Source organism: Neoarius graeffei, chromosome 23, assembly GCF_027579695.1.
Source record: "Neoarius graeffei isolate fNeoGra1 chromosome 23, fNeoGra1.pri, whole genome shotgun sequence".
Lineage (NCBI taxonomy): Eukaryota > Metazoa > Chordata > Actinopteri > Siluriformes > Ariidae > Neoarius > Neoarius graeffei.
In genome coordinates this window covers 7,436,214-7,449,607 of record NC_083591.1, presented here as the reverse complement: position 1 = coordinate 7,449,607, position 13,394 = coordinate 7,436,214, and positions in this window count along the sequence as shown.

Below are 13,394 nucleotides of genomic sequence, written 5' to 3'. Positions count from 1 at the left end.
GCGTTTTTATCTTAATATCTGATTTAGCTTAATCTTCTCTATTCCCCCCCCAAAAAAAATCTTGAAGATGGTATGGACCGTTTCCATGCCGACATGGAAATGCATTAAAAAGCCCACCAATGACAAAAATCACCTCAGTTTCTGTACAATAAAACATTTTACAGCAGTGGCGGCTGGTAGTCTTTCAAACAGGGGAGGCTGGTCGGTTACGATATTTCCAGATTTTAAAAGAAAAAACACATCAATTTTGCCCATACTCTTGCCTCTGATCTGGCTGATTGTTGGCAGGGTCACAAACTGTGAAATAACAGGTTCTTTTGGCCCATTAGCCTACTGTCCAATATACATGATGGTGGTGTTGGGGGGGTATATTTTAACATTTTATATTTTAAAATTGTGGTATGTTTAAAAATTGATCATTATTGAAAGCAGCTCTTTGTCAGGAACCTCAGCAGTAACAGCAGAGTGTTCTGGAATAGGCACAAGCACTGACCTTGGGGAGCCAAACATAGAGCTGGGTGCCACACATTTCATTCAATGACACTTTCCCTATATTTTACTTATTTTGACTGAGAAATGTTTTATTGACAATTTTGATAACCCTTCACTTTTAATCCAGGTCTGTAGTGTGAAATGTTCTCGGCTGTGTTTTTGTTTAAAAATGTTTTCCAAATTGTAGCTGTGTTTAATTCATATCCAGAGAAATATATATTCCAATATAATATACTTAGCATAAACATTTTAAATAGATTCTATATTTTTGGTCCATCCATGACATATTACTAAAGTAGCCTATTTACTGTTGTTGATGTGGGTCACTTGCTGTTAGCCAATTCACTTTCTCGTACCAGGAGAGCTGAAAGGAACGAGTATTATTCCCTACCTTTTTCACCAAGTCAGTTTGAGGCGTTGGTCTACCCTGCTCTTTAATTTTCATTTTTTCCTCGAAAGGAAGACTGGCAAATGGCTTCGCCAAAATTAAATCAGCAATGCTTGGCATCCGTGCGCAGCTTTCTTGCTAGCTGACTAGCCCCCTCAAGTTCAAGTTCAGTCACTCAAATAAACAAAATTTCTGGAACTAAGATAGCAAACTTGACAACACTATATTTACACTTTATTTACAATGAAAATATATACAAACTAAAAAAGCTGGTAGAAACCGTATGTAATGAATGAAATCGAAATGTAAGCTGATCTCTTACAATACACCACAGCACTTGTGAATCCGCATGGGACTGAACTGAAATTCACCGCTGCCTGTTTGAAACGAGCTGTCAATCAAAGAAAATATCCGGCCGCTTTCACCAATCACCAGTCTCCTCGTGGAAACTGCCATGTCCCTCCCACTGTGAGGCTGGGAGTCCGGTGGGCAGGCGTTTTCGCAGTATTTGTCCAATAATCGTCTTGCATTATGAGATTGAAAAGCGCATAGCTCCCAAATGCCATTGAAGTCCACTGAGGCTGGGCTGCATCGCGCTGTCACGCAGGGGAGAAACTCACGCGCACATTAGGCGAACTGGGGAAAGTTATAAGGGAATGATTTCGCACTGTAGTTGGGTTGAGCACATATATTTCTATGATTCTGGATCTGAAATAGCAATGTTATAAGGTCGGCTATAACATAAGCCTAGCGCAATTCATCCTACACGATGTTTGTCATTTTTAGAGGAGGCTGGGCCTCCCTCATTGTCTTAGAGCAATCGCCCATGTTTTACAGTTATAATAATTACTAATTACTAATAATTGTAATAGTAAAATAAAACAGACCATATTGTAATATTACTACATTGTTATATTAATAAACCACATTTCAATTGCTTGACAAAAACAGTAAACATGATCAATGAGTAATAATTATGATGTAGTGATAATTATTGATTATGATTATTCATTATGATGTTATGATGAGTAATAATTAATGATGTAACATTTTTTTCCTTTCCCCCCCCAAAACATACAAACTTGTTTCGAGAACAATCCACAACATTAATGTAACTATAAATGGATAAAAAAAGTACAATGCGTCATTATTTAATTTAAAAAAATATATAGTGGTGGGAAATTACTAGATAAATAAAAGACAATTTATTCATCATGTGTTTGAGACTGTTGTGTTTTCGTGTCTTGTTGATGTTCCAGATGCTCCATTTCCCCTTAGAGTTATATGATAAGTCAATGTTTATGTAGAACTGGGATTCCTCACGTCATGCAGTATTATTTTGTTATGTATTAAGTTATTTCTGATGGTCTAAACAACACAACATTCACTTTTTAAGTGGTCATAAGAAACACAAGGCACAGAGCTAGCTAGCTACTGACTCAAGTTAGCTAGCACATAGTTGTTATGTATTTGCAGAGGACAAAGTTGAGGGAAAAAGTCAGTAGAAACAAGACAGAAGCATCAGGAATATTAACATTTACCTCAGATATATCAATAAATAACCAGAAAAAGACTTCATATGGCCAATATTACACTGTAATTATACTTAGCATCGACTAGCCTTTGATATAGTGGTCAAATCTGTTCAAATGAAGGCAAACTCTTTGTACAACCAAAGTATAATCTAGTATACATGTATATTTATTCATTTAGCAGACACTTTTACTCAAAATGACAAAATGAGGCAGAATCCATTCGAAGTACAGAACAATGAAGGATTAAAAATGGCTTTCTGACAGTTCTTAGCATTGAATGATAACAAAATAACCTTAATGACTGTATATTAAATATACTGTACCCTAATGCATGTAATTATCAAAATATATTATTATTATTATTATTATTATTATTATTATTATTATTATTATTCCTGTTATCTGATTATTCAATATCCTACTAATTGCATCTCGGACCTCATAAATTCCCCACTCTTTTATTTATTCAAGTCTTCATGATATGCCAAAAGCTAAATTAATCATTAATCAATGCTTCGGAAATCCTAACCCTTAGCACTCTGAATGACAAAAATGACTGTTGTTCCGAATATTGCACTTTTTCCGAAAGACATTGCAGACATTGTAAACGCAAAACAAACCTGTCATTAATAATAGATCGGCGGCTACAATTATCGACAGTCCATAATTAGACACTTTTTCACATTTACCAATAAAGAAAACAATTTTACAAAAGTGAGTTTCAGTTACAACAGTTATTATTGATTAATTAATCAACTGGAAGACCCCCCCCCCACACACACCCTTTGATCTTGTCGTCTGATGACGCAGCTCGTTACTTGAGATGGAATTTTTTTTTTTAGTACGATCAGCAATTTTTCTGAAAACCCGGACATTGTCATCGCAGGTAAGCATGGTGGAAAGATCATGGACATGTTTTTACTGATCAAATTCACCGATATTTCATGATCTCCTTGTCGAAACCTACTTTGTTTCTTACTCTTTCTTTCGACAGCCGCCATTTTGTATCTAAATGCACGTTTGAGAAGTCACGTGAGGTGTCAATAATAGTCATCACTTTCACCGGTGTCCACCATTATCGACACCCTGTAGAGTTAAGTGACATTTACAACCGTTATGTGTCATATCTGTGACGAATCTCAGTCATCCAGGTACATAGTAATCTGTGGTTGGTTGAAGAGAGCTGGCAGACATCTTAGCCAGAGAGGATCGTTCATTTTTGTCAACCTGGAACGACCATCACTGAACAGAGGTGGGTGTCTATGACATCTTTTATCAGCCACCTACAATGCAGCCATCAGCATTCTGATTTGGATTCTATGATGATCCATGAGAGGATAAATACTTGATACTCCCTATTAGTCAGACAGAACCGAGGAAGCCTTTAGGATGAGAGGCAAAACGTTTTCAAGAATCTTCAAGCAAGTCCAGTTGCTCTCTTCTACCAACCACAGATTACTATGTACCTGGATGACTGAGATTCGTCACAGATATGTTTCTACGCACTTTGGGATGAGTTCCCTTCGACTGGTGCGGGAGTATGAGAGGACTTCCAGAAAACTGGTAGACATCTTAGCCAGAGAGGATCGTTCATTTTTGTCAACCTGGAACGACCATCACTGAACAGAGGTGGGTGTCTATGACATCTTTTATCAGCCACCTACAATGCAGCCATCAGCATTCCGATTCGGATTCTATGATGATCCATGAGAGGATAAATACCGGATACTCCCTATTAGACAGACAGAACTGAGGATGCCTTTAGGATGAGAGGTGAAACGTTTTCAAGAATCTTCAAGCAAGTCCAGTTGCTCTCTTCAATTAACCACAGATAACTGTTATGTGTCGACCTTCGTGTAACGTTGTTGAAGTAGATGAAGTCTCTCATCTCATCTCATTATCTCTAGCCGCTTTATCCTTCTACAGGGTCACAGGCAAGCTGGAGCCTATCCCAGCTGACTACGGGCAAAAGGCGGGGTACACCCTGGACAAGTCGCCAGGTCATCACAGGGCCGACACATAGACAACCATTCACACTCACATTCACACCTACGGTCAATTTAGAGTCACCAGTTAACCTAACCTGCATGTCTTTGGACTGTGGAGGAAACCGGAGCACCCGGAGGAAACCCACGCGGACACGGGGAGAACATGCAAACTCCGTACAGAAAGGCCCTCGCCGGCCACGGGGCTCGAACCCGGACCTTCTTGCTGTGAGGCGACAGCGCTAACCACTACACCACCGTGCCGCCCCCGTGCTTGAAATATTCAGATTTTTCTATTCCATTCAAAAAAATTTTTTTTTGCAGTTTGTTGTAAATATCTACCACATATTACAATATCAGTAGACATTTTATACCGGTATTTTGGTTTGATGAATAACATGCGACCTTTGACCTGGATTTTCATGTTGTTACAGTGTCAATTTTCTGTTGAAATTTATTGGTAAACTAGAAATTAATACAAACAACAACGAACAATTAACAAAATGTGATCTACGAAAATACTTAGAAAGTGCGTAGAAAATGGAACCAAAAGATTTTCTGACGCAGGTTAAACATTATCAGTTCATTTGTTTACAAACATTAGAATTACTTCCTCGTTTACGTAAGCACCGACATCGATATATTTAGCCTATATAGAAGATATGTTGTACCTAATATAAGTCTATGTGAAACAAATTTTAAATAAAAACTATGCTTTATTAACTTGATACCACATACCAATGATTTTTTTAAAAATAAATAATCATCTGGATGTCGATAATTGTGAACAAAGGTGTCAATACTTGTGGAACGATGTCATGTGATCTGAAGTTTGAGTAACTATTCATGCACAATTTACGTATTGAAAGTCTTTTCTACTTTTGCAACGGCCAAAAGATCGTTAAGGTGTCAATAATTGTAGCCGCTCTAGTAATAATATCAATATACTAATATGATAATATACAATAATGTAAGGAATAATAAAAATGGTTACAGTCACATGAAAAACAACTGGTCACAATAACATGAGGTTGACTCCACCATATGATCCTGCAGGCATCCATCAAACCTACAACATGAACATAACCAAGAGCTGAATTAGTGCATAAAGAAGGTGATTTGTGAATTCGAATAAAAACCTCAACCGATTCGTCCCCATTTGTTTCAACACCTATAATAATGACACAATTTCAGTTATAATGTTGATCAGCTATGTTTTGCAATACAATGAATCAGGCTTGGCCCTTCAGGCTGTTGTTTACACCCACTGGCCACTTCATTAGGAACACCCATCCACCTGCGGGTTGATGCAGTTCTCTAATCAGCCGATCCCTTGACAGCAGCACAATGCATAAAATCATGCAGATTCAAATCGAGAGCTTCAGTTCATGTTCACAGTGTTCAAACATCAGAACGGGAAAAATTGTGATCTCAAAGTGACGTGTGACTTTCTTTCACTGTGGCATGGGTGTTGGTTTGAGCCAGATAGACTGGTTTGAGTATTCAGAAACTGCTGATCTCCTGGGGTTTTCACACACAGCAGTCTTTAGAGTTTACACAGAATGGTGCGAAAAACAAAAAACATCGAGTGAGTGAGCGACAGTTCTGTGGGTGGAAACAAATGCCTTGTTGATAAGCGAGGTCAGAGGAAAATGGACAGATTTTTTGTCTCAACGCTTTTTTGCCAGGAAGGATATAGTAACTCGTAGCAACTCTTTACAACCGTGGTGAGCAGAAAAGCATCTCAGCGTGCAACAGCAAACAGAAGACCACATTGGGTTCCACTCCTGTAGCCAAGAACAGGAATCTTAGAATTTAGGTTTATTTATTTAGCACTCATAAGAACAATGGTGCAAGGAGGGAACGAAGCCCGAAGGGCTTGTACAAGAGTTCCACCCCTCATAATAAACAACAAGTTCCTGTTAAAGTGGCCGATGAGTGTATATTTTTCTGGCCCAGAAATAGACCCCTCCTTCAGCTACCATTGGTAACTCACGCAGTTTCAGCTGAGAGCATGAGGACTGTTGGTACGAGGGAAAGCCTCATCAATGTTTTAATAGCGATTATAATTCGCCACGCAGGAAACACAGGTGCTCCTTTAAGAGATCTATGCTTGGAATGGATTATGTCCATTAAGTAGGACTATAAATTAAAGACAAATTATGATTTTTACAAAACATTCCTTGCACTTAATATCCATGCAGTTCTTCTAATGTAATTAAAAAAATAATTTCAAATTTATTTGAAAAATGTGTTTCATAGACTCACATGGTTTGTGCTTGAATAATTTCCGTGTCCTCGTAGACCACCTCTTCGACAACATCCACTTCGACGCCCACCACCAATGTGTTTCGCACTGAAAAGCAAGGATTTACAGTCAAAACGCACAAGTCAGAATGTTAGAACAATTCAGCACATTTATACAATGTGATTAAATAACAATATTGTAAAAATGGACAAGATGTTTCTTTCTAGCTAAATTGTGGCTCAGGTTCAGCTTAACAGGTGATGACTTTTAAATACAGCATCATAGTAAATGGTTATATCAAATATACAGTTGTGGTCAGAAGTTTCCATACAGTGACACGAATGTCATCTTGGATATGAACGTCATGGCAATATTTGGGCTTTCAGTAATTTCTTTGAACTGTTCTTTTTCTGTGGCAGAATGATTGTACAGCATACATCTTTAATTTAAAAAAAAAACGCTAGAATTTGATGCACAAATTGTAATTTTCTTTGGGTTTTCTGAAATCAATACAGGCCGAGGTCTCTTAACTTCCTGTTAGTGATCATGATTGACTACAGCTGGTAGCTTCTCTGTGCCTTCATAAAAAGGGTTTGTTTACAGCACCCATTGGATTGACCAACACGCAGTAAAATGGGAAAGTCCAAGGAGCTCAGTGCAGATCTGAGAAAGAGGATCACAGATATACACAACTCCAGAATGTCTCTTGGAGCTGTTTCTAAACAACTGCAAATTCCAAGATCAGTTCAAACAATTGTATGCAAGTTATTGTGAGGTGTAGTCACTTTGCCAAGCCACTTTGCTTAAGAAAACCCAAACTGTTACCCTCAGCTGAAAGGAAATTGGTTTGGATGGTCAGGAACAACCTGGGAACCACCATGGCACAGCCCTGCCATGAACTGGAGGCTGATAGATCAGTGTCTACAGTTCAGATCACCATGGACTAAGAGGCTGCTATCCAAGAAATAACCCCCTGCTCCAAAATTGACACCTTCAAGCTGACCACATGGACAAAGAAAAAAGCCTTCTGGAAGAAAGCTGTATGATCAGATGAGACAAAGATTGAGTTGTTTGGCCACAATGACCACCCTGTACAGAGGGACACTGTACCAGCTGGTGGTGGTGGTAGCAGCGTCATGCTCTGGGGCTGGTTTGATGACAGTGGAACTGGTTCATTGCACAAAGTGGATGGAATAATGAAGAAGGAGGACTACCTCAGAATTCTTCAGCATAAACCATCAGAAACTTGAACACGACTTGGGAGTTACAACAGGACAATAAACCCAAACCCACATCAGAGCTGGTTGTGGAGGATAAAGCAGGCTAACAATAAACTTAAAACAAGTCCTGAATTCAACCCGATTGAAAATATATGGATTGTGCTTATAAGTCGAGTCCATGCCAATAAAAAAAAAATTAATTGAACTCTACCAATTCTACCATGAAGAGTCATGAAATATCCAACCAGAATTCTGCCAGAAGCTTGTTCATGGTAAACAAAAATGTTTGGTCAAAGTGAATCTTGCAAAGAGACATTTTACCCAAATATTAGGTGTGCTGTATGTATATTTCTGACTCTGTAGGTATAATTTTGACCCTGTGTTGATTTCAGAAAACCCAAAGAAAATTAAAACTTGTGCACCAAATTCTAGTGTTATTTTTTAATTAAAGCTGTATGCTGTACAATCATTCTGCCACAGAAAAAGAACAGTTCAAAGAAATTACTGAAAGCCCAAATGTTGCCATGACATTCATATCCAAGATGACATTCATGTCACTGTATGGCCGAATCCCATTTCACCCCTTGGACCAACCCCTTGGCCCTTCCCCTCCATTTTGCGCGTTCACGTGAAGGGGTAGGGGTATCCCAATCCCAGTTAACGCGGAGGGGTAGGGGAAGGGGGAGGGCTTCTGTACCCCTCCAAACGGAGATTTTCCTGGAGCTGACTCCGAACGAAGGGGTTTGAGTGATTTCCCACAATGCCATGCGGATTTCAGAAAGATGGCGGTTCCCGCGGCGAAAGATTGTCATAAATGTATTTTCTCCATTATTTACGTGTTTTAAGTTGTTATCCAGAGGAAACACGCCGCTTGATTCGCTTTCGAGCTGAGAATGAGCAGCGATTTCTGAAATCCAAGCTGCTGCTAAAAAGCTTTGGGAGTGAGTATTGTTTTCGGTTGCTTTACTGCGTACGTTTTGTTCTGTTATTCTCGCTTTTATTGTTTACATGAGTGTTCTGACACCTCATTCTGTCGGATGTGGTGCACGAAGCGCCAAAGATATCCCATTCAGTGGTGTTAGTTAACAAATCACACCCTGCCAGCAGAGATTTCTGTTCTGGCTCTGACTGTAGCGGCTGGTCGCAGCCAATGACGCATTTGGTCGCGTTTTGCTAACGTAAACGCTGACGGAGGTACGCGATGACGTATGCGATCGTTGAAGGGCTATCCCAATACGTAAGGGTTGAATTTCAAGCCCTATCCCTTGTAGCTCAGTTTCAAGGGGAAGGGCCAAGGGGAAGGCGGAGGGGAAGGCGGAGGGGTAGGGGTAGAAATTAGAATTGGGATTGGGCCTATGTAAACTTCTGACCACAACTGTACCAAATGCTGAAATGTGTTTGAAATGTCTGTGCGTTTTTATTGATTCTTTATCAAGACTGATACACACCATCACAACACGGAGGAGGTAATGATGGCCATTGGTTGCTACTCCATCTTGAATGTACGGCCCTGCATGGGCATGAAGTGTCTTCACTCTGTTCTGGCTCTTCATTTGTTCTTCGACTGGTTTGAGGATGAGACACTTCAAGGTTGTGTTCTCTCCCATCACAGGCTTGGAGGCATGGATCCATCAGGACATCGTGGACTTCCTGCTGGTTGCACATTTCTCCAAAATCACTTCCAGACTCACTTAAGCAGGAATCCATCTCGTTCTGAACGTATGCATGGGTGACCTCACTGTCGTCTGGAGAAAAATATACAAAAGGAGGACGAATAAAATCCAAGCATAGCTGAAGCTGTTTTGAGACTCAAAATTTTAAGCTAATAGAGTCCCTTCAGTGTTCTCTCAAAAAACATCACTCCAAAAAGACAAGAAACTCTGAATAAGCATGCAAGATGCAGAGACACCTCTTGTTCTAATCATTCAGGGTTTTTTCCCCTCTGGTTTACAGAAATATCTATTTTTTAAGCATACTGAATATTTTAATGAAGCTGATGAAAATTTTCACTAGGGCTGGGTAATATGATGGATAAAATATCAAAAATGTGATAAATTATGTCACAGTACATTTTACTGAGATATAACGAGTATTGTGATTTAATTTTTTTAAACAATTCTAATCTCTGGAAGCAGCTGATTTTGATGATGCAAAACTGTCTAAAATATCATATAATTTCTATTATTAATTTATTTTTCTCAACATTAAAAGAAAAGTACCAAATAACTAATCGTGTAAAGGTTTATTCCGCATAGATATTGTGATAAACTCTTACAATACACTTTTCTGCTTTGTAGAAGGTATCGTGATTTATTCTTAAAGCTTTTGTTTATTTGAAATAACACTACTATGATTTTTTTTATTTCTTCACTAAATTCTATAAACTGTACAATTTTTATTTAAAATGATTATAATTTATTTTATTCCGTCCACATTCACTGGACATGAGCAATCGCGTACTCTGATTGGCTACTCTACTACTAGGATATCAGCTCATATACCATGAGTAGAGAAAAACAAAATGGCGGCGCGTGTTGCTGAACCAACCGAGGATGAAATAAAAACTCGACTTGAGAACAAAACCTCAAAAATTGTTATCAAATATTTAAAAGAAACGGAAATAGAAAAAAAGAATATAGTTTTTTTCCGTCCCCAGTATCTCCTGTTCCACACTCCAGCCCAGTTGGTGGCAGTAATGCACCTTTATGTTGGCTTGCCAACTGCCAAAAAACTCTGAAGAAGAAAATTGCATAAAAATAAAAAATCAACAAGATACAGAATAAAAGTATTTGATGGTAAGAACATACATTTTTTATTTTTCATTTATTATTATTATTATTATTATTATTATTATTATTATTATAGCATTTTTCACAAATTGCTCCGGTCATTTCGCCGGTTTGTTTACATTCTAAGCGGAAATGATTTTGTTGGACGTTTTGTATAGAGTTTTTATTTATCATATTTGCAAAAAATAAAAATAAAAAAATGTTCTGTTTCTCAAAATCCAGTGAATGTGGAAATAATAAAACAGTTATTCCACTCAATCTCGTCTTACACGGCTTATAGCCAAATCGGAGCTACGTGCCTCGTCAGCTATCAGCTCATGTACGACTTGATTTCGTGGAATAGCTGTCAAATACACTACCGTTCAAAAGTTTGGGGTCACCCAGACAATTTTGTGTTTTCCATGAAAAGTCACACTTTTATTTCCCACCATAAGTTGTAAAATGAATAGAAAATATAGTCAAGATATTTTTCTGGCCATTTTGAGCATTTAATCGACCCCACAAATGTGATGCTCCAGAAACTCAATCTGCTCAAAGGAAGGTCAGTTTTATAGCTTCTCTAAAGAGCTAAACTGTTTTCAGCTGTGCTAACATGATTGTACAAGGGTTTTCTAATCATCCATTAGCCTTCTGAGGCAATGAGCAAACACATTGTACCCAAGGCCGGATTAACTATATGGGCCTGCGGCACAGTGCCCAGGGGCACCAACCACTCACAGTGGGGGGGCACCACATGACAGAAACTTTAAAAATATTTTTCGTGAATGTTTGTACACTTAAAATGGTTATACACTTGACATTGTTAAATAGTCATATATAATTCATTATGAACACTAATTTCATAAGAACAACAACAATAATCATAATTCTGAGCAAGAGTGGCCTATGTGACCATTAACCTCCCTTTCCTCAACCTGTCAGTTGAGCCAGTCCACCTACGGTGAAATGTATCAATTTTCTAAAAACCGCGGTAGAAATGAAAAATGGACAGACATCAATTGAGTGGTTGTGCGAAGAGAAAATTAAAAAAGAGAAAGACTCCAGGCGTGTAGCTGCAATTAAAAATGTTCCAGTGTTAGATCGTTTTTTTATAAAAACATCGACAACTGCTGTCACTGCCAGCGCTGAAGCCGAAGCTAGTGAAATCAGCGATGCTAGTGAGGGAGATGGCCCTGCTAACACTAGCCGGGGAGATGCTACAACCACAGCCAGTGTTGGCCGAGGGGTCGGCGACGACGAGGATCCCCTTGAGACATACAAATATATGCTGCTCATTTTTGAATAAGACATTTCAATATGCCTACATGCATATCGTTGGTTGTTTTCAGTGAATTTGATGGGCTGATGTAGCCTACTTAATACATTTTCAATGAGGAAGAATGACCTTGTTTATGTGTACTATTGTTTATGTATATGCTACTATTTTTGACAGCAAAGGGCAAGGTTTGTGAGTGTGCAGGAGGTTACTGAACACGTGTGCGCAGGGTGTGTGTGTGTGTGTGTGGGGGGGGGGGGGGGGCACTTGAGGTATAGTGCCCAGGGGCACCGCATTGGCTTAATACGGCACTGATTGTACCATTAGAACACTGGAGTGATAGTTGCTGGAAATGGGCCTCTATACACCTATGGAGATATTGCACCAAAAACCAGACATTTGCAGCTAGAATAGTCATTTACCACATTAGCAATGTATAGAGTGGATTTCTGATTAGTTTAAAGTGATCTTCATTGAAAAGAACAGTGCTTTTCTTTCAAAAATAAGGACATTTCAAAATGACCCCAAACTTTTGAACGGTAGTGTATATATTGCTAATTTATTGCTGTAAACAATAAATAAATGTGGTTTTGTTGTTGGCTCACTTGTGTATCACGATGCATGTTGTTTTGTGCATCATAAAAACGTAAAATCTTGTGATGTCATATTTTGTTAGACCATCTACCCCATTTTGCACTGCTTTAAGAAATTATAAACGGATAAAACATAACATCAGTCAGAGGCACCATGGTGGTGCAGTAGGTAGCACTGTCACCTCACAGCAAGAGGGTTCTGGGTTCAAATCTGCCAGCAAATCTTCATGTTCTTCTCCTCGTGCCTGCGTGGGTTTCCTCCCACAGTCCAAAGCCATGTGGATTATGTCAACTGACTACTCTCAATTGCCCATAGATGTGAGTGTGAATGGTTGTTTGTCTCTGTGTTGGCCCTGTGATAGATTGGCGACCTGCCCAAGGTGTACCCCGCCTCTCACCAGAAGTCAACTGGGATTGGCTCCAGCTCACCCAATATCTATGTGGACTGATGGAGAATGTCAGTCAAATCTTAAGACTAAAATCACAAGACAATACTTTGGTAGACGTTGACAGCTATTCAACTGTCCTGCAAGGAGGACAGATTAGTTCAGAATGAGGGAAGGAGATGAAAAGGAAGGAGGGCTGCTTTGTTGCTAGATGACATTATCCTGTGTGTGTGCCAGCGAGCATGCTGAGATCGTGTATGGCACGGCACTGCGGGTTTTCTGCTCGTGTTGGCAGATTGTAACAGATTGTGGAATTACGAAGGAAATCAGCAATAAAAAAAAAAGTATTTGTGCATACCCAGTACACAATAAACAACACATACATCATACACTAAAACTGAAGTGTCATAATCCAAGACAATTATGAGAAACGTGACTAAAACTATAACAAATTTATGAATTGGACACTATTTTGAACCTGCCCTTGATATGAAATGTAGAAA